Source organism: Mobula hypostoma, chromosome 12 (genome assembly GCF_963921235.1).
Source record: "Mobula hypostoma chromosome 12, sMobHyp1.1, whole genome shotgun sequence".
Classification (NCBI taxonomy): Eukaryota; Metazoa; Chordata; class Chondrichthyes; order Myliobatiformes; family Myliobatidae; genus Mobula; species Mobula hypostoma.
Genome location: NC_086108.1, coordinates 94,082,358 through 94,107,868, shown reverse-complemented (window position 1 = coordinate 94,107,868; position 25,511 = coordinate 94,082,358). Strand labels below are relative to the sequence as shown.

The 25,511-nt window shown below is 43.5% G+C and overlaps 1 protein-coding gene across 8 annotated transcripts in view; it reads right to left on the bottom strand.

Moving 5' to 3' along the window:
* Positions 1 to 25,511, bottom strand: part of bcar3 (BCAR3 adaptor protein, NSP family member) — a 215,145-nt gene that overhangs the window by 141,242 nt on the left and 48,392 nt on the right. The window contains exon 1 of one of the 8 annotated variants that reach the window (XM_063064631.1): positions 13,214 to 14,711. The exons of the other annotated variants lie outside the window; for them this stretch is intronic. The gene's annotated coding sequence lies outside the window, so the exon portion shown is untranslated. Of the gene's footprint in view, positions 1 to 13,213; positions 14,712 to 25,511 lie in introns of those variants that run through there. 8 annotated transcript variants of the gene reach the window in all.

The window sequence follows — 25,511 nt, the reverse complement described above, 5'->3', positions numbered from 1 at the left end:
CCGGGGTCCACGGACCCCTTGCTTAATGGTATTAGTCCATGGCATAAACAAGTTTGGGAACCCCTGCTCTAAACCTTTCATATCCGGGTTTCTTTTCCTTTTTAGATAAGAGACCAGAATAGGAAAGAACACTCCCAGGGGTGTTGGATGTTGGAGATGGGGAGAAGGGCATGGGAATGCTAGAAATGGAAAATCAATGTGGGAATTTAGTAAATAATGGGTTAATTTAAGGAATTTAAAAGGGCAGGGATTCAAACTGACAGCATATTAACCAAAAGATTTGCTTTAGAATTTTCACGTATTTACATCTTGTTTGCTGGCGACACAAAGCAGAGCTGCACTCTTGAAATTAATGCAAACACACCTCAAAAGTTGTTTAAAAGAAAAGCAACAACTGGCAACGAAGACCTATAGATCAGGGTAACATTTACTGAGATGTTCCAGCTGTAAGTTCCCCACTTCCCCCCTCGGGCTAACCAGAAAGCCGTCAATAACACTGCTACTGATGCGTACAATTCATCGAAAATTGCTAGAGAGGGTTACTGCAGTCTCTGCATGCCTGTCTTAACCCAAGCCTGCTCCAACAGGTAGATGCAGTTACGTGCTCAAGGGCACTTTCGTCCATTTCACTAGATAAGTACCAAATGCAAATGTCTCCATGACATTCACACCAGGAGACACATTTGACGCAGATTTATCAGCTGGCATATTAAAGCTGTCAGATAAAGGTTTTAGGGGACGTGTCCCTATAGCAGCCTAGTGGATCAGCCATGACCTAACAGTGTGGTAGAATAGGCTGGAACGAATGAATGGCCTAATCCTGTTCCAGAGAAAAGAACACAATAACTCACATAGATCACAATCAGTTAGGCACAGACATATTAATGTCTGTATTTTCTATATCTCCTTGCCAAGTGTGAAGAGATCACTTAGCCCATTGAATCAAAATCAAATTTATTAGCAATGACACATCATATAATTTGTTGTTTTGAGGCAGCAGTAGAATGAAATATGTAAAAAATTTCTATGTTACAATAAGAAATATATATAAAAATAAATAATGCATTAAGAAAACAAAGTAGTGAGGTATGGTAGTGTTTATGGGTTCGTGGACTAGTCAGAAATCTGATGGTGGAGGGGAAGAAGTTTGTCCTAAAACGTTGAGTGTGGGTCTTTAGGTTCCCTGATGGTAGTAATGAGTAGAAACACGTCCCAGGTGGTGAGGGTCCTTAATGATGGATGCTGCCCTGAGTTCAGAAATAAACAGTGCAAATTAAAGTAACTAACAAGGTAGTGTTTATGGGATCGGGATCACAAATTGTTTAGAAATCTGGTGGTGGAGGACAAGGAGCTGTTCTCAAGTTGAATGTAGGTCCTGTACCTCCTCTCCGACGGTAGAAACGTGAAGAAGACATGTGTCAGCTGGTGAGGGTCCATAATGATAGATGTTGCCTTTTTGAGGCACTGCCTCTTTAAGATGTCCTTGATGGCGAAGGGAGTTATACTGTACCTGTAATGGAGCTGGATGAATCTACAAACCCCTGAAGCCTTTTGTGATCCTGTACATTGGAGGTTCTATACCAGGCTGAGATGCAACTTGTCAGAATGCTCTCTGTTGTACATCTATAGAAATTTGCAAGAGTCTTTGATGACATAACTTCTCCGATTTGTAATGAAGCAGAGCCACCTTCTTGATGCATGTTGGACCCAGGATAGATCCTCTGAGATGTTGACACCCAGGAACTTAAAACTGCTCACCCTTTCCACCTACAGGATTGGTGTGTGTTCACCTGACTTTCTCTTTCTGAAGTCCACAATTAATTCCTTGGTCTTGCTGTTGCTGAGTGTGAGGTTAATATTGCAACATCTCCTCAAATAGCCGATCTATCACAAGATTATCTCAAATTTAAATTAGTATACATTGGTAAAATTGGTTTATTGTCATGTGTACTGAGGTACAGTGGAAAATTTTATTTTGCATGCCAACCATACCGATCAATTCATCACATCAGTGCATTGAGGTAGTACAAGGGAAAACAAAAACAGAATGCAGAATAAAATGTTACAGTTACAGAGCAAACAGACATAACAAGGTAGATTGCGAAGTCAAAAGTCCATCTTATCTTAGGGAACCATTCGACAGTCTAACAACAGCAGGGCTGAAGCTGTCCTTGAGCCTGGTGATACATGAATGCAGGCGTTTGTATCTTCTGCCTGGTGGGAAGGGATAGAAGAGAGCATATCTGTGATTATGTTTCTTACTGTGGCGGTGAGACACATAGACAGAGTTCACGGAGGAGAGGCTGGTTTCCACGATGTGCTGTGCTGCGTCCTCAGCTCCCTGTAGTTTCTTGCACTCTCGAGCAGAGTAACTGCTGTTCCAAGTCCTGATGCATTGAGACACAATGCCCTCTACAATAACAACTGGCGATGGTCAAAGGGAACGTACCAGATTTCTTTTATCGATGGAGGAAATAGAGGCTTGGTGAGCTCTCTTGGACATGGCACCTACATAGTTGGATCAGAACAGGTCACTCCTGGGGGCTTGGAGCTCTCAACCCTTTCTTATATCAACTCTGATAATTTCCATCCCCCCACTAATTTCTCCAGGAAGTTCCCTTACAAGGAGATCACTCAACCCATCAGGTTTATGCCAACAACACACATCAAAGTTGCTGCGTTCACCAGCAACTTTGATGTGTGTTGCTTGAATTTCCAGCATCCGCAGAATTCCTCGTGTTTGAGGTTTATGCCAACTTCAGCGTTCCTATCCCCCACTGAGTTTTCCTGCAACCCATTCTCCCTCCACTCTCATCAATTCTACCACACACACCCCAACAAACTGAGTGTTAAACCACCCATTCACAGGCCTTTGGGACATGGGAGGAAACGAGAGCATCCAGAGAAAACTCACACAGTCACAGGGAGAACTTGTTCAACCCCACAAAGGACAGGGTTGAACCTGCACCACTGGGCTGAGGGACAGCAGCTCTGCTTCAGTGAAATGGTGTTTAGCCCCACACAGGAGGGCAGGATCGACCTCGGGCCTCTGGAGCTGAGGGGAAGCAGCTCTACTGCAGGGAGATCAGGAGATCAGGATTGAACCTGAACCACTAGGGCTGAGAGGTGGCAGCTGTACTAGCTGCCCACCAGGTTACTTTATTGCCAAGCAAGCGGGAAAATGCCACAAGCCCTGTTCAGTCATTGTACTCTCCCACTTCACAGGTTAATACCAATCTAAGCAGGTGGATACTCAATGAGGCTGAGGCCAGATTAATTAGAATCACCCCATCAGCATCTTGTCCCAACTCACAAAACGATTCTCACCTTTCTGAGTCGCATAATCAAAGCACCAGTTAAACTGAGTAGCCTATCAGATGGCTGAACATTGATGGCCCAGAGTGTTCCTATTTTGCAATGGGGATAATGCAAAAATATTTTCCCCATTCCAAAATATTTAATTTTATGCATTTAAAAATATATGAATGCATGTGTGTAAATGTCATCTGGGAGCAGGATGGGGTTTGATTTTCCTGATGTTCCCTCTGGTTATAGCAGTTTAGATAACAGATTCACGCCGTCAGGTTGGAGGCTACCCAGATGGAATATAAAGTGTTGCTTTTCTACCCTGAGGATGGCCTCTTGTGCCAAGGTGAGACCACCCACAAGGTGGAGGAGCAACACCTTATATTCTGTTTGGGTAGCCTCCAACCTGATGGCATGAACATCAATTTCTCCTTCTAGTTAAAAAAATGTTTCTCTCCCCATCCCTTCTTCTACTCCCCACTCTGGCCTCTTACCTCTTCTCACCTCCCGTTGGGTCCCCTCCTCCTTCCCTTTCTCCTATGGTCTACTCTCCTCTCCTATCCTATCACATTCCTTCTTCTCCAGCCCTTTACCTTTCCCACCCACATGGCTTCACCCATCACCTTCCAGCTAGCCTTCTGCCCTTCCCCTGGTCTCTTCCCCGTTCCCTTACAGTCCTGAAGAAGTGTCTTAACCTGAAACATCAACTGTTTATTCATTTCCATAGATGCTGCCTGACCTGCTCCAGTGTTGCATGTGTGTGCGTGTGTGCGCGTGTGTGTGTGTGTGTGTGTGTGTGCACGCGTGTGTGTGTGTGTATGTGTGTGTGCGCGTGCGTGTGTGCGCGTGTGCGTGTGCGCACGTGTGTGTGCGCGTGTGTGTGCGCGCGTGTGCGTGTGCGTGTGTGCGCGTGTGTGCGTGTGCGCGTGTGCGTGTGTGCGCGTGTGTGTATGTGCGTGTGTGCATGTTGGTTGCTTTGGATTTCCAGTTTCTGCAGAATTTCTTGTGTTCAGATAACAGGTTAGGAATGTATTGCCCCATTTTCTTCTTCATTTAACCCCTCTACTCTTCTATCCTGCCACAGGCATTGCCTTCTGCTCTTTCCTCCTCTCCTCACTTCTTTCATACCTTAATGCCCACTACATCTCCAAATCCTCTTGATGTACAGTACAGGCTTCAGCTTGTTTCCCTCTCCATAGATGCTGCCTGACCTGCTGGGAATTTTCAGCACTTACATTAATGATTCCCTCATCTACAGTGCCATGTCTTGGTACTTAAGTCCCTTTGCTGGCACTTGAAGGTCATTCATCAACATTTACTGACTGTATATATTATAGTGAAAACTATGACTACTAGGAGCATTTAGTACAATGAATCTATCAATGGAATTCATTAGTAAGTCACGGTAAAAGGAATTTTTTGGGCACCAATAAATTTCACAAGTTTACAGTGCAGTTTGACTGAATTGAATTGACTTTCTTTCTTTCATGAGGAATAAAAAATCTTTGTTACATCTATCACCTTCCAGCTGGCCTCCTTCCCTTCCCCTTGGTCTCTTCCCCATTGTTTACAGTCCTGAAGAAATGTCTTGACCTGAAACATCGACTGTTACATCTGTGATTACACAGTGGATGTGATCTACATGGATTTTAGTAAGGCACTTGACAAGGTTCCACACGGTAGGCTTAATCAGAAAGTCAGAGGGCATGGGATCCAGGGAAGTTTGGCCAGGTGGATTCAGAATTGGCTTGCCTGCAGAAGGCAGAGGGTGGTGGTGGAGGGAGTACATTCGGACTGGAGGGTTGTGACTACTTGTGTCTTACAAGGATTGGTTCTGGGACTTCTACTTTTCGTGATTTTTATTAACGACCTGGATGTGGGGGTAGAAGGGCGGGTTGGCAAGTTTGCAGATGACACAAAGGTTGGTGGTGGTGTAGATAGTGTAGAGGATTGTCGAAGTTGCAGGGAGACATTGATAGGTTGCAGAAGTGGGCTGAGAAGTGGCAGATGGAGTTCAACCTGGAAAAGTGTGATGTGGTACAGTTTGGAAGGGCAAACTCCAAGGCAGAGTACAAAGTAAATGGCAGGATACTTGGTAGTGTGGAGGAGCAGAGGGATCTGGGGGTACATGTCCACAGATCCCTGAAAGTTGCCTCACAGGTAGATAGGGTAGTTAAGAAAGCTTATGGGGTGTTAGTTTTCATAAGTCGAGGGATAGAGTTTAAGAGTTGTGATGTAATGATGCAGCTCTATAAAACTCTGGTTAGGCCACACTTGGAGTACTGTGTCCAGTTCTGGTCGCCTCACTGTAGGAAGGATGTGGAAGCATTGGAAAGGGTACAGAGGAGATTTACCAGGATGCTGCCTGGTTTAGAGAGTATGCATTATGATCAGAGATTAAAGGAGCTAGGGCTTTTCTCTTTGGAGAGAAGGTGGATGAGAGGAGGCTTGACAGAGATATACAAGATATTAAGAGGAATAGATACAGTGGATAGCCAGCGCCTCTTCCCCAGGGCACCACTGCTCAATACAAGAGGACATGGCTTTAAGTTAAGGGGTGGGAAGTTCAAGGGGGATATTAGAGGAAGGTTTTTCACTCAGAGAGTGGTTGGTGTGTGGAATGCACTGCCTGAGTCAGTGGTGGAGGCAGATATACTAGTGAAGTTTAAGAGACTACTAGACAGGTATATGGAGGAATTTAAGGTGGGGGGTTATATAGGAGGCAGTGTTTGAGGGTCAGCACAACATTGTGGGCCGAAGGGCCTGTACTGTGCTGTACTATTCTATGTTCTATCTCTGAATGTGCAAATTATAGTAATTTGTAATAAATAGCATGTATAGTAAGAGATACAACAGAACAGTCAATATATCTTAGAAATGCAATTTTGTCAGCGTGAATTAATCAGTCTGATGGCCTGGTGGAAGAAGCTGTCCCGGAGCCTGTTGGTCCTCGCTTTTATGCTACAGTACCGTTTCTCGGATGGTAGCAGCTGGAATAGATTGTGGCTGGGATGGCTTGGATCCCCAGTGATCCTACGGGCCCTTTGTATGCACCTGTTTCTGTAAATATCCTGAATAGTGGGAAGTTCACATCTACAGATGAGCTGGGCTGTCCGCACCACTCTCTGCAGAGTCCTGTGATTGAGGGAAGTACAGTTCCCACACCAGGCAGTGATGCAGCCAGTCAGGACGCTCTCAACTATGCCCCTGTAGAAAGTCCTTAGGATTTGGGGACCCATACCAAACTTCTTCAACCGTCTGAGGTGAAAGAGCTGCTGTTGTGCTTTTTTCACCGCACAGCCGGTATGTACAGACCACGTGAGGTCCTCGGTGATGTGGATGCTGAGGAACTTAAAGCTGTTTACCCTCTCAACCCCAGATCCATTGGTGTCAATAGGGGTTAGCCAGTCTTTGTTCCTCCTGTAGTCCACAAAGAAGCTCCTTTGTTTTTGCGACATTGAGGAAGAGTTTGTTTTCTTGACACCACTGTGTCAGGGTGATGACTTCTCCTCAGTAGGCTGCCTCATTATTATTTGAGACGTGGTATCATCTGCAAATTTAATTAGCAAATTGGAGCTGTGGGTGGCGACATAGTAATAGTGGTACAGAGAGTATAAGGAGGGGCTTAGGACACAGCCCTAGAGGGCTCCTGTGTGGAGGGTCAGAGGCGAGGGAGCTCACTCTTACCACCCTCCAGCGATCTGACAGGAAGTCCAGGATCTACCTACAGACGGCTGGGTGAAGGCTGAGGTCTCTGAGCTTCTTGTCAAGCCTAGAGGGAATCATAGCGTTGAATGCTGAACTGTAGACCAAGATCAGTATTCTCACATAAGTATCCTTCTTGTCCAGGATATGCAAGGACAGTGTGTAGAGCAGTGGCTATTGTGTCATTTGTCGATCGGTTATGTCAGTAGTTGAATTGGAGGGGGTCCATGTGTGGGTGGTAGTATGCTGCAGATGTAGCAGATAAAGGACACTTTGCAAGATCTCATTTGTAGCATAACTCATTCTCTTCAACATGCCAGAGCAAAATACTACTGATTCTGGCAATTTAAATTCAAACCAAAATGCCAGAGATACACAGGGCATGCAGCATCTGGATGGAGAGAGTGAGTTAACATTTCATTTCAAAGATCTTTAAAAATAATCCAATGGAGTTTGTCCCGGAAGTAATCTAGTGACCCAGTATTGTCTTCATTTGGACTTTGGAGCTGGGTTTAGCAACAGCAGAGAATGGTCGAGATAAAGCAGGGCGTGCATTTTGCAGCATCATATAAAAATATTTACATTGCACATTCAACAGTGCGAGTATAATGTAATGGAAAAATGAGGAATTATATTACCGCAGAAGCAAACTCTTTGGAGGGTAAATGTTGAGGTGCTTTCACTCATGACAGCATCTCGAATGACAGGTTGTACAGCACGGTAGCATAGTGGTTAGCTCAATCACTCGACACTTGCAGGCTGACCGCAGAATCCTGATTGATTTGATTTGACGCATTTCACTTTCACTGTTCCGACGTACATGTGGTAAATGAAGCTAATCTAATCTTTATAGTTGCAAGAGTAGGGGGCCTTGGAGCAGTATAAAAATAAAAGAGGAGTATAACATAGCAAAGATGAGCAGGAAGCCAGAGGATTGGGAAACTTTTAAAGAGCAACAGAAGATAACTAATACGGGGAGAAAAGATGAGGTACGTAGGTAAGCTAGCCAAGAATATAAAGGAGGATGGTAAAAGCTTCTTTAGGTATGTGAAGAGGAAAAAATTAGGTAAGACCAAAGTTGGGCCCTTGAAGACAGAAACAGGTGAAATTAATATGGGGAACAAGGAAAATGGCAGGTACTTTGGATCTGTCTTCACTGGGGAAGACACAATCTCCCAGGTGTAATAGTGGCCAGAGGACCTAGGGTAACGGAGGAACTGAAGGAAGTTCACATTAGGCAGAAAATGGTGTTGGATAGACTGACGTGACTGAAGACTGATAAATCCCCAAGGCCTGATGGTCTGCATCCCAGGGTACTTAAGGAGGTGACTCTAGAAATCGTTGGTAATCATTTTCCAATGTTCTGTAGATTCAGGATCAATTCCTGCGGATTGGAGGGTAGCTAATGTTATCCCACTTTTTAAGAAAGGAGGGAGAGAGAAAGCAGGGAATTATAGACCAGTTAGCCTGACATCAGTGGTGGGGAAGATGCTGGAGTCAATTATAAAAGATGAAATAGCGGCATATTTGGATAGCAGTAAGAGGATTGGTCCGAGTCAGCGTGGATTTGCGAAGGGGAAATCATGTTTGACTAATCTGCTGGAATTTTTTGAGGATGTAACTACAAAAACGGACAAGGGAGAGCCAGTGAATGTAGTGTACCTGGACTTTCAGAAAGCCTTTGATAAGGTTCCACGTAGGGGATCAGTGGGCAAAATTAGAGCACATAGTATTGGGGGTAGGGTGCTGACATGGATAGAAAATTGGTTGGCAGACAGGAAACAAAGAGTAGCGATTAACGGGTCCCTTTCAGAATGGCAGGCGGTGACTAGTGGGGTACCACAAGGCTCGGTGCTGGGACCGCAGCTATTTACAATATACATTAATGATTTAGATCAAGCGATTCAAAGTAACATTAGCAAATTTGCAGATGACACAAAGCTGGGTGGCAGTGTGAAATGTGAGGAGGGTGTTATGAGAATGCAGGGTGACTTGGACAGGTTGGGTGAGTGGGCAGATGCAGTTTAATGTGGATAAATGTGAGGTTATCCACTTTGGTGGCAAGAACAGGAAGGCAGATTACTATCTGAATGAAGTCAAGTTAGGAAAAGTGGAAGTACAACGAGATCTAGGTGTCCTTGTTCATCAGTCACTGAAAGTAAGCATGCAGGTACAGCAGGCAGTGAAGAAAGCTAATGGCATATTGGCCTTCATAACAAGGGGAGTTGAGTATAGGAGCAAAGAGGTCCTTCTGCAGTTGTACAGAGCCCTGGTGAGACCACACCTGGAGTACTGTGTGCAGTTTTGGTCTGCAAATTTGAGGAAGGACATTCTTGCTATTGAGGGTGTACAGTATAGGTTCACAAGGTTGATTCCCGGGATGGCGGGACTGTTGAAAGATTGGAGCGACTGGGCTTGTATACACCGGAATTTAGAAGGATGAGAGGGGATCTGATTGAAACATATAAGATTATTAAGGGATTGGACACGCTAGAGGCTGGAAACATGTTCCTGATGCTGGGGGAGTCAAGAACCAGAGGCCACAGTTTAAGAATAAGGGGTAGACCATTTAGAATGGAGTTGAGGAAAAACTTTTTCACCCAGAGAGTTGTGGATCTGTGGAATGCTCTGCCTCAGAGGGCAGTGGAGGCCAATTCTCTGGATGCTTTCAAGAAAGAGTTAGGTAGAGCTCTTAAAGGTAGCAGAGTCAAGGGATATGGGGAGAAGGCAGGAACGGGGTACTGATTGTGGATGATCAGCCATGATCACAGTGAATGGTGGTGCTGGCTCGAAGGGCTGAATAGCCTACTCCTGCACCTATTGTCTATTAGTGTTCAGAGCTTAGTTCTGGTGCCATCTCTAAGGAGTTTGTACGTTCTCCCCTTGACCATGTGGGTTTCCTCCTGGTGCTCCAGTTTCCTCCCACAGTCCAAAGACGTACCGGCTAGTAGGCTAATTGGTTAGTGTAAATGGTCCTGTGATTAGGCTAGGGTTGCTGATTGGGCCAGAAGGGCCTGTTCCGTGCAATCTCAAAATAATAAATAAATGAATTAAAATATCTGCGTCTACCACCACCCCCGGCAGCAGGTTTGATGCACCCACCACTTTGGGTAAAAAAAAACTTACCTCTGTCATCCCCTTCCTACTTTCCTCCAATCACCTTAAAATTATGCCCCCTCGGATAGCAATTTCTGCCCTGGGAATAAGTCTCTGGCTGTCCCCGAGACTAATGAGGGAAGAATAAAATGGAATTGGTGTAGGATTAGTGTAAAGGAGTGCTTGGTGGGCAGTGAAAGCTCAGTGGGAAGATGGTTGTTCCTATGGTTTAATGAATCTATCCTCCAAAAGGACCACAACCTTGTTGGGTTTTGGAGGCTTGCGTGCCTCAATGATCCAGAGAACTATGAGGGCTGGAGATGGGGCCTTGTGCTTTGGCTCTTGGTAAGGTCGCCCATACCAAACGGGTCAAAGGGTAGAGAACAGAGTGGTCCACTGGTCCTCCAGGCTCAGGGCTAACAACCCTGACTGGTTGAACAAAACTGTTAAAGAAACAGCAATGGAGAATCCTTCTACATCTGAGTGTGACAGTATTCCTGAGTCTCTGCCCAACAGTTGCATGACTGACAGTAGTGAAAACCAAGAGGCAGCTACTGACATGACGAAGGAAGCCCTGAACACTGACAGAGATGGAGGACCTTCATTGCTGCCCTAAATACCAGTGCATATGGCCGTGGCACATGAATCTATGGTTCAAAAACTTTACGAGGGATAGATGGTTCGACTAAAAACCAACAGCATCAATGAATTCAGGTATGAGGATCAGGTTGTACAAGGCAGTTGCAGTACCTGTTACATTTCAACCTCGAGTGATTTAGGGCTTTTTTGGGTGAAGCCCAGACTTACTCTGAGAAGTCCCAGCCAGTTTGCAGGAGAAATGGTAATTACAGAAATACAATATGTCAACAGAATGAGCTTGTTATAAACAGCAAAGTTAAAGTGCAATTTCACACACCCACGTACACATGCAGTGTGAAAAGCATGCTGCCCTAGGGACAATATATTTTGCCGGCTGCTCATTATTTTCATTGCTCGTTAACACTGGCATGTACTAGAATAGATTCGGACTAGAGAGTCAACAAGAATCAACTTTGCTCAGCATATACATTTACATGTTTTAGGAATTCATTCTGGTATTTTGGAGCAATATGCAACAAAGGGCAACAACATTCAACATTTATAAAGAATTAAAAAATGTAAAAATAGGTTAAAGTACAGATATGGAATGTTCATAAATACTAGGATGCACTTACAATGGAAACAGCACTGTAAGTGGTTTAAGGTGTTTATAGTGCTCTGTAGTGACTGAGGTAATAGATAGAGGGGTTGGGGGGGGTAACTAGAATGGTTGATCAGATTAACTGTCTGGGGAAAGAAACTTTTAAGATAGTGTGAAGGGACCTTTTGGAAAAGGCAGTTTGCAGGGGGGGTAGTGTCCACAATGATTTTTCCTGCCCGCTTCTTAGTCTCCCTCACACACACACACACACACACACACACATCCTGCACGGACGGTTGACTCCAGCCAGTTCCTTATCAAACCACATATCATTTGAAATTCTGGCATAACATAGGAAAACAAGTTGGATACTTTTTGAAAACAGGTTGAAGATTGTGATGGGCAATTACTTCAGCCCTGCGCACTGCTGGCAATTTTGTTAATGTTGTGCTGCCAATCAATGAATTTGGCTTTCGGCCTGCACTGATCACATTCTTTGAGTGGACACTTTATCAGGGGTTGAGTGCTGTAAGTGGGTTCGAATAAAGTTAATTTGCATCAGTCACAGGGGAGTGGGGTCATTATTAGACCCTGCTCCAGCCACGGTCATTCTACCAGTGAGGCCGGCTAGAGCAAAGGTTTGCAGAACAGGCTGCAGTCTTGTGGTCACTGCACCAATGGTAAGAAGGAAATATGCCCTGTATCTGCACGAGACAATGGAAGATTCCTGTACATATAAACTTGACTTTAAAACTTTTTCACTTCAGATGCACTACAACTGTTACCTGGCCAGGCAAGAGGACAGTGAATAAGGCAGCACACCTTCGTTCCAGTTCACAATCACCGACTCCAGCTCAGGCATCAACAAATACGCAATTTAGACAATAGTACAGATTCCAGCAACAAACGTGTTTCCAGTGCAGGGGAATGGGTTTTATGGCCACCACCTCACAAAGTATCCATCCGTCCATGGAGGAGGTTACTGGTTTCCTCAATCACTTCAGAAAGCACAACTGGAAGCTAGGCATACTCAATCCCACTGGACAGCCTAAGACCTGGTAATGATGTTGCGTGAATATTCCCAATCCTTAGTTGAAATAGTTAGCTACAAGCCAATGAACTTGCATTGGCACAGTAAGTGGTGGGTAGGCAGCACAATAAGTGATAGTCAGTATGGGAGTGTAGCAGTCTGAGCCAGCGATCACTGATCAGGGTTCAAATTCCCACCTCTGCCTATAAGGGGTTTGTACATTTTCCCCGTAACTGCGTGGGTTTCCTCTGAGCACATCGTTACACTGTGTTGGTCACTGACACAAAAGACGCATTTCAATGTATGTTTCAACGTTGCAATGCATATGTGACAAATAAAATGTTGTGCCGACCTTTTAACCTACTCTGAGATCAATCTAATCCTACCCTCCTCTACAGCCCTCCATTTTTCTATTATCCATATACCTATGTAAGAGTTTCTTTAGTCCCCCTAATATATCTGCCTCTATCAGCCCCACTGCCATGCACTTGTTATGTTTTGTAACATCAAAACATTAAACCAGTTCAAAGGAAGATACGGGAGTCTGAACTGTGAGTCTGACCTTGTGTTTTAACTTTAAGTGAGGCACGGGTATCATGTATCAGCATCATGACGTACGTAATTCACGTATTTATACATATAATCTGTAATGAATTACCTAAACAAAGAAGAATGCTTAACCAACCATATATACAAGGTTACTGAAATATTAAATACATAACAGCACTCACCACTCTCAGTATAAAGAACTTAACTCTGCCATCACCCCTTATACGTCCCTCCAATAACATTAATATTCTGCACCCTGGTATCAGCCATTTCTGCCCTGCGAAGTGGTCTCTGGCTGTCCACTTGATCTGTGCCTCTTATCATCTGGTACACCTCTATCAACTCACCTATCATCGTCCTTCACTCCAAGGAGAAAAGCCCGAGCTTGCTCAATCTGTCTTCATAAATCACGCTGTCTAATCCAGGCAGTTTCCTGGTAAACCTCTGCACCCTCTGTAAAGCTAAACTTGAATCTTCACAACAGGAAGTAGTTGGCAGCTTCTATCAGTACAATTTAAATACCGAGGCATCAGCCCTCTCCACCACCCCAGCACGAGTCACCATTTCCATCTTTCACATCAGCTCCAGTCCAAACTCTATCAAATGACATTTACAGCTCTCTTCAAAATTACCGCAAGCAGTTACATCTCGCCGTTTACTGTTCAGATAAGTTGCAGTTTGACCTCTATAACTTGACTTCAAAGCCAGGCCGTGGATTTATTAACACTATGGAATCAATCAGGTGAAATTCTGACAGCAATTAAATATAACAGATAACCTCATCAACAGAGTTCCCGGCAAGCCATCAAAAGTAAACAGATTAGAAAGTAAACTGCTGGCACTATTTGACATCTAGTTTATTTTCAGCTTACATTACATTTGAAATCTTCCCAAGGATTCTGTAGCCCTCACCAAGTGTTTAGAGTCATAGAACACAACAGTACTGATACAGGCCTTCAGCCCATCCATTATTCCACTGAGACCCATCGACCTGCATCTGCACCACGTCCCTCCAAACACCTCCCATCCATGTAGTAATGGAAAATTCTATTAAATGTTGAAATCAAAACCATATCTATGACTTCTGCTGGCAGCTTGTTCCACCCCGAGTGAAGTTCCCTCTAATGTCCCCCTTAAACATTTCACCTTTAACCCATGACCTCTAGTTTTAGTTTTGCCCAACCTCAGTGGAAAAAAAGCCTGCTTGCATTCACCCTGTCTTTACTGCTCATAATTCTGCACCATCGTGTGCCACATCGTATGACATGGGCGATTACGGTCTTTAACCGTGATTGCTCTTGGCAAATTTTTCCACAGAAGTGGTTCACCATTGCCTTCTTCTGAGCACTGTCTTTACAAGACGGGCGACCCCAGCCATAATCAATACTCTTCAGAGATCGTCCGTCTGGCGTCTGTGGTCGCATAACCAGGAGTTACGATATGCACCAGCTGCTCATACGACCATCCACCACCTGCTCCCGTGGCTTCACATGACCCTGAACGAGTGGCTAAACAGATGCTACACCTTGCCCAGGGGCGACCAGCAGGCGAGTGGAGGGAAGGAGTGCCCTACACCTCCTTCAAATCTCCCCTCATTCTCTTATGCTCCAGGGAATAACATCCTAACTTGTTAGGTTTAGCAAGTTTGTAGGGTACTGTGGAGCACGATGTACGTGGGTCCAAGTCTAAATTAACCTACTGTTAGCACAGCAACAGTTGGCACCTGGGCTTTTGGGTCATGGAGGGGCATACTGGCTCTCTGCACCAATTTGCTGTGGAACATCACACTGCTAGCACAAGTGGAGCTATGCTGAGATGGTGATACAGCATACTGACACCATCCAGGTACAGAGATGGTGATACAGCATACTGACACCATCCAGGTGCTGAGACGGTGATACGGCATACTGACACCATCCAGGTACAGAGACGGTGATACAGCATACTGACACCATCCAGGTACAGAGACGGTGATACAGCATACTGACACCATCCAAGTGCTGAGACGGTGATACGACATACTGACACCATCCAGGTGCAGAGACGGTGATACGACATACTGACACCATCCAGGTGCTGAGACGGTGATACGGCATACTGACACCATCCAAGTGCTGAGACGGTGATACAGCATACTGACACCATCCAGGTACTGAGATGGTACGGCATACTGACACCATCCAGAGACTGAGATGGTGATACGGCATACTGACACCATCCAGGGACTGAGATGGTGATACGACATACTGACACCATCCAGGTACTGAGATGGTGATACAGCATACTGACACCATCCAGGTACTGAGATGGTACGGCATACTGACACCATCCAGGGACTGAGATGGTGATACGACATACTGACACCATCCAGGTACTGAGATGGTACGGCATACTGACACCATCCAGGTACTGAGATGGTGATACGACATACTGACACCATCCTGTTCAATGGCGCTTTGACAATATTCAGGAATACATCTTCAAATCTGAACTAATACACCACCGTTGTCACCGGCTTCATCAAGAGCTGTGGGGATGAGTGTGTGCCTTTGAGAACATGCTGGACATACCAAAACCAGGAGATTCACAGCCTGCTGAGGGTAGATCTGTGGCATTCAAAGTGCATGATAAAAGTAAGTGTGCATTATCAAGACCGGTGATCCAGAACTGTACAAGTCGTCCAGGTACCACCTACGAATGGCTACTCTAAGAGCGATAAAAGCAATTCCGATTTGTGCACTTCAGCTCTGGCAGAGCTCGCAGGACATTACTTCCTACAAAACGAGACCTAACATCATGAATGGCTGTGATACTTCACTCCTGGATGAGCTCAATGTATTTAACGCATGCTTTGATGGGAAAGTAATACTACACCTATGTACACCTTGCAGCTTCTGGTGACCCCCCATGATCTCTGTCTCAGAGGCTGACGTCAGAACTTCTTTCAAGAGGGTGTGCCCTCAAAAGGCATCAAGCACTTCTTGGTGTGCCTGGTAGGTTTCCGAAAAATCTGTGCCAACCAACTGGTGGGAATACTCAAGGACGTCTTCAATATCTCACTGAGGCAGTCTGAGGTTTTCACCCACTTCAGAAGGGCAACAATCATACCAGTGTTCAAGAAGAGCAGAGTGAGCTGCCTCAGTGACCATCACCCAGTGGCCCTCACATCTACTGTGGTGAAGTGTTTTGAGAGGTTGGTCATGGCTAGATTCAACCCGTGCATAAGCAGGGACTTGGACCCACTGTAATTTGCCTATTACTACAATAGGTCTACTGTGCATGGAATCTCACTGGTTCTCCACCTGGCCTTGGATCGCCTGGACAATACTATGTCAGGCTGCTGTTATTGACAACAGCTCAGTGTTTAACACAATTATACCCTCAGTTCTAATCAACAAGCTCGAAAACCTGGCTCTCTCTACCTCCCTCTGCAACTGGATTCTTGACTTCCTCGACAGGAGACCAGTCTGTGCGGATCGGAAGTAACAGCTCTTCCCCGCTGGTGCACCAAGGGTGTGTGCTTAACCCACTGCTCTACTCTCTCTACACCCATGACTGTGTGGCTAGGCACAGTTCAAACACCGTCGATAAATTTGCTGATGACACAACTATTGTTGGCAGAATTTCGGATGGTGACGAGGTGACGTACGGGAGCGAGATAGATCAGCTGGTTGAGTTACGCTACAGCGACAAGCTAACACTCAATGTCAGTAAGATTGTAGACTTCAGTAAGGGGAACACACAGCAGTGCTCATCGATGGATCAACAGTGGAAAGGATGAGCAGTTTCATGTTCCTGCGTATCAACATCTCTGAGGATCTATCCTGGGCCCAACATATTGATGCAAGAAGGCACGACAGTGGCTATATTTCATTAGGAATTTGATAAGACTTGGTATGTCATCTATAACGTTCACAACTTTCTACAGACGTACCATGTAGAGCATTCTAACTGGTTGCATCACCATCTGGTATGGAGGGGCCACAGCACGGGATCAGAAAAAGCTGCAGAGAGTTGTAAACTCAGTCAGCTCCATCATGGGCACTAGCCTCCATAGTATCCAGGCCATCTTCAAGGAGCAATGCCTCAAAAAGGCAGCGTACATCATTAAAGATCCCCATCACCCAGGCATGCCCCCTACTCATTACCACCATCAGGAAGGAGGTACAGGAACCTGAAAGCACACACTCAATGATGCAGGAACAGTTTCTTCCCATCTGCCACTAAATTTCTGAATGGGCGTTGAACCCATGAATTCTACTGCAGTTCTTTTTCTCTCTCTTTCTGCACTACTTATTATATATATTAGTGCTTATCGGGCTTGTGGGGTTGTGGGGTTGTGCAGCTCAAAGGACCAGAAGGATCTCCTCCATGCTGTATCACAAAATAAACAAACAAATAAATGCACTGCCTCCGCAAAACAACACATGTCATGATGCATGTGATTGATATTAAACCCGATTATGATTCTGGGTCTGGGCCGTAGTGCCACTGGAACTGATTACCAACCAACAGCCCATGGAAATAAATGTTGGGGTAGAGGATGCAGACAGGGGTTGGTGTTTGAGGAAATAAAATTGTTCAAAGTTCAAAGTAAATGTATTATCAAAGTACATATATGTCACATATACAACCCTGAGGTTCATTTTCTTACAAACATTCACAGTAGAACAAAAAAACCAACAGAATCAATGAAAAACTACACACGAAGACTAACAAACAACCAATCCGCAAAAGACAAACCACTAATACACAAAAAAAACACAAATAATAATAGGTAGGTAATATTGAGAACATTTATTATCGAGTCCTTGAAAGGAAGTCCATAGGTTGTGGAACCAGTTCAGAGTTTGGGTGAGGGAAGTTATCCAGCCTGGTCAGGAGCCTGATGGCTGAGGGTAATAACTGTTCCTGAACCTGGTGCTGTAGGACCCAAGCCTCCTGTACCTTCTTGTACAGATTATGAAGGTCCTTTCAAAGGTACAAGTAATTAACTCTACAAAAACTCAGTGATGATGAATCATATTGAACTATGCACAATGCAATTTAGATCTGAATAGTTGGAAATAACAGGATTTAACAGTGGAAGTTTGACATTTCTCGGGTTGCTTGCACAGCCGTTGCCTTTAATCAATGAACTCCGATTAGATAGCATTGTCAATCTGAGCTGCTGCATCACCACTTATTCAGGGCAAGCAGGAAAAAAACACACTGAATCAATTCCTCGAACATTGCAATTTCAGAGGAAATGCCCAGTTCCATTAATTCCAAGGGTGAAATTGTGAGTGCAGTCACTGATTAGGGGTGTGTGTGTGTGTGTGTGTGTGTGTGTGTGTGTGTGTGTGTGTGTGTGTAATTCCAGAATTTGTTCCAAGTGTGGGTGAGTATCGATGATATTTCTTTTGAGATGAGCAGAAAGTTAAAGTGTTAGTATTTCTAGTGCAGATAATAAGCAGGGATTATGATGTTTCTAGTTCAGTAACTAATCATGTCATTAAATTCAAGGGGCACTTAGTAATTAGGGATCATATTCCTGTGTGGTGAGTAATTAGAAAGCAATATTCCTAATAGACAGAATGAAGTCCCATGAGCATTAGTAATTAGGGTATTAAATTTCCACTGTGGGAAGTAACAAAGGATGAATCTAAAACATAATTACTATTTAAGTAGTATTCTTGATGCATTGGAATATGACTTTTGTAGTGTCTATGATGGGTAGGGCATGGCATTTTATGAACAGGAACTAATTAGAGTAGAATATTCCCAAAAGAATTAGTAATTAAGGAAATTATATTTCTCATACAGTTTGTTAGTAGAGGGTGCACTGACAATTTTGTTACTCACATATTTTAAACTGCTCAAAATGAGCTGTTTCATTTTAAGATTGGGTTGTCACTACATCATGGGAGCCCACCAGGAAATGCGGAATGGTGAGCCAGAATAGAAGAATGTATGTTGTATTATGCTCTATTAACTTTTTTACTCCTTAATTTCAGTTGCAGCAAATTAGCACCAAACTGAACACACAGCTCATCAGCTCCAGGGTACTTCCCCGCAACTGAACACTGGACACGTAAAGATGAATCAGGGGCCAGACAGGCCTGGATTGTCCCAATTGACACTTGAGCAATCTACTGATCCCAAACAGGAGCAGGAAAAGGCCATTTGGCCCATCAAGCCGGTTCACCTATTCAATATCATGACTGATGTTTCCCTCTCTCAATTCCACTTTTGTGTGTAAAGACCAAAAAGAAAGGTGGGGGGGCGGGGAAGACAGGGGCCATGGGGATTCTATAATGAGGAGTCACAGCAATCAGAATAAGGTGAAAGACATTTGGGATTGAGAATCTGACCAATTTTCTTGTATTGCCAGAAAATCATATGGGAGAAAAATATATTTCAGAATTTCAAAAACATCTATTTGAACATTGGTGGAAGTAATTTAAAGTCAATTAATTTTTGGTTTTATATCACTAATGGCACAATGACAACTTTTAAAAGGCAATTGGAGAGGTACACAGATTTTAGATGGTTATGAGCCAAGTGCTGGCAATTGGGACTAGCTTGGATGTGGCACTTCAGCCTTTATGATACTCTGCATACTCTACGAGTTTGTCAAGTGAAATCAGCCAGTCAACCCAATCTCCTGCGCCAAACTTTTACACACCCCCTCAAATGGCAAGTATATATTTTTTAGGCAACTAGAACAAAACTATGCACAGTACATTAGCAGTGGTTTTATGAAGACCCTGTGTAATTGTGCTAGGGCACTGTTGCTCCTGCACCCAAATGCTCTTGCAATGAAGACCAGCAGTGTGCAGTTCTGCTGACCACACTATGGGAAGGAAGTAATTAAGTTAAGATAGTTCATAAAATATCATAATGATGTTACCCGAATTGGAGGGCTTGAGTTATTGGGAGAGATTGAATAGGCTGGGGCTGTTTTTCAGGAGCTAAAGAGGCCAGGAGGCACATGCCAGTGATAATAAACTTGATTCTGATTCTGATCATAGGAAGCACATAAAATATCTCCTATCATATCACCATAGAAAACATACACAGCCGAGCATTTTAGAGAGTGTCTGAAAGTAGTTTAAGGTGAGAGGGAGGACATTTTAAAGAGGATCCATGGGGTAACTTTTTCACAAAGAGAGTTACCCCATGGATCCTCTTTAAAATGTCCTCCCTCTCACCTTAAACTACTTTCAGACACTCTCTAAAATGCTCGGCTGTGTATGTTTTCTATGGTACTACCAGGTGAAATGATGAGGCAAGAACAACATTTAAAAGGCTGTTTGACAGGTAATTGAATGACTGAAAGATGTGGAATTAATACAGACAAATGGGATGAGCATAGTGGTAGGCACAGGCACAGTGGGCCAAATGGCCTCACTGTACCATTCAGACTTTATGATGCACTATACATACCTTCTACACTGTAGGTTTCCTTTCAGTGACCGGTTTATAAGGACACCCATCTGTATATCAGCATTTCTCAAACTACCTTCTTGTACCTTGAGCATCTCAAGATGCTGGCAGTGATCACTGACTACAGAGTCGAGGGGTAACTGAAGGTTATGCGCAAGTTCAACAACAAATCTGCTGCACAGACATCCCTCCAGGGCAAAGGGAAGAAGTGGCTACATTTTTTCCTTACCCTACACTCAACTCACGGTAAGATGAAGAGACAGATCTTCACAACACCTTGCCATCTAATAGTGATCCACTTGGAAACTCAGCACAGGTGCCAGCAATTATTTAAGGCATTGACCAATGCAGTAACTTATCCCTATATTCCGACTGGCTTCTGCCTCCCGGCCACACCACCTTCAGACACAGGTTACTCGATACTTGAGCCCCGGTGACCTTGTCACTGTCTCCCTTAATCCTTCCACAGCCTCTGCACTGTCATATTGTTTCTTCAGCATCCGGTCTTGACTGGGCCTCAAACTTCCCCCAGCTAAACTCAGTCCAGATCAAAAGCATCAGTTTCTTCCTCTGTCTAAGCCCATTCTCTAGACATCAATGCCATCCGTCTCCTGACCATCTTCTCAGACTGAACCAGACTCTTTACAATCAAAGCATCCTATTTGACCCCAGACTTACACCGATACTTTTTCATCCTCACCTACTGCTGAGACAATGGTCTTCTTCTCCTCACACCCACCTCAATGTTCTCATGAGCATCGTGAAGGTACAATAGAATCTTTCTGAGGGGATATATTGTATTCGCTAAAACTGTCAATCTGGCATCACACACAAAATGAAGGAGGAACTCAAGAGCATCTATGGAGGGGAAGAATCAATCCACATTTTGAACCCTTCGTCTGGAACGTCGACTGTTTATTCCACTCGATAGGTGCTGCTTGACCTGCTCAGTTTTTTTTGCAGTTGTCTATGCTGCTCAAAATTTCCTGCATCCTGTGTTTATGTTAATCCAGCATGGTTGGGACTGACATATAGAAGGGAGATTGAAAACCTTGGTTGAATGGTCCCTCAACAACCTCTCACTCAGCATCAGCAAAAGTAAAGAGCCGGTCGTTGACTACAGGAGGAAGAAACCGGACAGCCATGAGCCAGTCCTCCTTAGAAGATCGGAAGTGGGGAGGGTAGGTAACTTTAAACTCCTTGGTGTTATCTATCAGAACATCTATCCTCGGACCAGTACAATAGTGCCATCACAAAGAATGACAGCAATGCCTCCACTGTCTCAGAAGTTTGCACAGATTCAGCACGTCATCTAAAACTTTGACAAACTTCCAAAGGTGCACAGTGGAGAGTATCCTAATTGGTTGCATCACAGCCTGGTATGAAACACCAGTGGCCAGGAACGGAAAAGCCTACAAAAAGTGGTGGATACAGCCCAGACCGTCACAGGAGAATCTCTCCCCACCATTGAGCACATCTTCGAGGAATGCTGCCACAAGAAAGCAACATTCATCGAGTACCCCACCACCCAGAACGTGCTCTCTTCTCGCTGCTGCCATCAGGATGCAGGTACTGGAGCCTCAGGTCACACAGCACCAGGTTCAGGAACAGTTACAGCATTACCCTACAACCAGCATATTCCCGCACCAACTTGAACAACTTCACCTCAACTCTGAATGGATTCCATGACCTATGGACTCACTTCCTAGAATTCAGGTTCTCAATATTGTTTATTTACTTACTTATATTTTTTTAACTTGCAGTTTGTTTTCCTTTACACTTGGTTGTTTGTATGTCTTTGTGTGTAGTTCTCATCAATTCTGTTGCATTTCTTTGTTCTACTGAAAATGATCTAAAGGCTGTATGTGGTGACAGATAGGTACTTTGAACCTTCGTGGTGTCGCACTAACATGTTCTTTTCAGGTTAATGAATGTGATTCTAACTAATATTTCAACACTTTTAATTCACTTTAAAAATATTACATAGCAGAACAATCAATTTTCAGCAAAACTGGCAAGTTTCAAGGGAGTGCAATTACAGAATAGTGGATTATCGGATTTTTCCTGTAGGAGGTTTACAGGACTGTACAAACTGCTCCAATGTTGAGTCTCAAACCTAATGGTGCAAACTAAATGTTCCAGTCTGTCTTTGACAACATTACATTGTTTCCATGTAGGAACATCGCATAGATACAGAAAGAATTCTATTTACTCAAAGTTATATTAAGCATCTTCATCCACCATACTCTGCATTTTTTTTAAAAAGGCAACATTTATCAACATTCACATTCAACGAAAGTCTACAAATTGTTGCAAGCAACAATTTACAGGTTTTTTAAAATAATTCCCTGGACTTGAACTTGGGGTTTAGTTCTTCATGAGTTGAAACCTGCTGTGGATACAACCCACATACGACGTCATAATGGAGAGTTGTCCATGCTGACTTGATTCATCTCTAGCAAGAGATCAATTGATTTACCTGAAGAGTTTCAGATTTCAACACCAGTTTCAATTCAATGTTGGTTTTGCAAACTCTATCTCCCTTCCTGTGTCCCCCCAACCCCCTACTTGCGAGAGCTCAAATTGCTAGTTGGGCCAAGAATGTTTACATTTGTTTTGCTCGAACTTGCATTCCACCTTGTTATGTCGCAGGTAGTTTTCATCCAACAGCTTCAATTACAGAAAGCAGATTTGGTTGATCAGAATTGAAGTGCGTCACCAGGAGCTCGGCAGCTGGACGGGAACTGTACTCTATTTCACCAGGTGATTAGTAAGAGGATGGTTCAAGTCGAGTTTCAGATAACTCTGCAACTTTGTGAGCTTAAGTTACTCTGAATGATGCATCATCCATGCCATTTGATGTCATGGGGAGGCAAGGTCATATTTGATGCCACTCCATTTCATAAAGTTTGCAAGAACTTTTTCTCTACACATTGGGTGTTTGATGATCTTCTCTAATGGCTTCTTTTTTTAAGGGCATGGTGTGTTATTTTTTTCTCTGCACATTTGGATGTTTGATGGTCTTTTTTTTAATATGGGTTCTTTTTGGTTTCTTTGTTTTGTGGCTGCCTGATAGGTGTCAAACCCCAAGGTTGTACAATGTTGCACACTTTGATAATAAGTGTACTTTGAACCGTCAGTCGGAACTGGGTGCCATGATCTATTCATTCCAAGCTGTGACATACAAATGGATCACAAGCCATCTAGAGCACATTCAGTCATGTGACGTGAACCCAAGCAAAACAATCCATCTTCGTTTAAAGCTTATTTATAGATACAACACAGTAATGAGGCCTTCCAGTTTATGAGCACGCGCCACCCGATTACACTTACTTGACCAACTGACCTACTGACATGTAGCTTTAGAATGTGGGAGGAAAATGGGGCACCCGGAGTTAACCCATGTGGTCACAGGAAGAAAGTACAAACTTCTTACAGACAGCGGCAGTACTGAACCCAGGTCGCTGGAACTTTAATATCATGACGCTAACCATTACACTACTGTGCCGGCTGAATAGAAGTGCAAATATAATCTACATGATTATTGATTAGTACCAATCACCATTTCCAGCAATCACAAAAAGTTATATGGACTCTGAAAGTACTAAAGGGGCTATGACTACAGATAAGCTTTTGAGCTGCTTGCAACTACAATTTTAATAAATACTGTATTACTTACCAATTATTCAGCATCATTGAAGAAACTTTGTGCCAGTAGGCAAACATTTCTTGTAACTCTGACTATTCCTGCATCCTCAATATGAAGTTCAGCAATAATCTTTTCTTTCAAGCTGGTAGGTATTACCAGTATATAACCCTTAAGTATTATTGTGAGAATAGTGAAATTGTGTCAATCTTTCATAGGCTAACTTCTATCTCTCTCTTTCTCATCCTGCGCAAGGGCCTCATCACATTTGAAATGTACAGTAGATTCCTGTTAATTGGGATGCACTGGGACCAGTACATTGTGGCCCAATTAAGCAGATGCTGTAATTGGCAAGTTTCATGGAAATAGTTTGACTTTTTTATATATTTTTAACTGAGTAACAAATTCTGTATTTAAATGAAATTCAGAACAAACTAGAACACTACCAATAATACTATAGTACTATAATGCAGTATATTAGTTCCTAACAGTTATCGACAGAGAAATTCATCCAGTGTATGCAATGAACAGAATCAATACAGACACCTAGTACAGATAATGGACAGCCTTCATACAATACTCTCAACAACTGCATCCTCCAAATCTTCATTTTTATGGTACCATTCAAGATGATTGTCGATACCTTCAAATTCTTCGTAGTTCCTAACTTGTTGAAGTAGTGAAATCATTTCATGTTCACTCCTGGCCATTTCTGGTATCTCCAAGCCTAAATGCTTGAAACTGCAGTGAGCAAAACAGTTCTGAATCATCTTACTGTTTATTGCTCACCAACTATCAGTGGCAAAAATCACTTTTTTTTAAACACGTACACACACAACCGACTCTATTTAAAAACTGTTCACTCTAAGCATGGTGTGAAGTCACAAGTGCGTGTGACTAAGACTAGTTAGAACCTGTTCAGCAACAGTCTCATGCCCCAATAAAGTGGCAACGTATCCCAAATAAATGAAGGGAATCCTGGCAATTTTCTTGAGTAGTTTTTGTTCTTTAAAAGTTGTCCCAAATAAGAAACTTAACTGAGGGCCTAATTAACTGTACTTGGATGAGTAACCGAAGGGCCAAGAAGATGGCCTTAGATGCTGAGTGTTAATAAATCTGAACGTAGTTACGAATCTCCAGAACACTAATGTATGAGGATTTAAACGCAGAACCACTAAGGTTTTATAAAACAATTTTCGCTTTGTACAATCTCAAAGAAAAATACTCCATGTTTCAAAAATACTCCCACTGGATGTCATTTCTCTTTAAATGGGGCCGAATTTTCCTCAGAATCAAGATTATTTTTAAACATGCTATTGAGAAGAAGTGTCCAGCATTAGGGAATCCAGTCACAGAATGCCAGGCAGATACAGAGTGCAAGATACTGAGATACTCCAAGCAGCGTTATGTGGAGAACAGTGAATTTCCTGCACCAGGGCCTCAATAACTCCTTCCTCATCCTATTGTCTCTGTCCCTGGATCGACAGCTCAACGTGCAGAGAGGTTAACGTAAGTTTATTTACAAAGTACATATATGTCACCATATACTACCCCGAGATTCATTTTCTTGC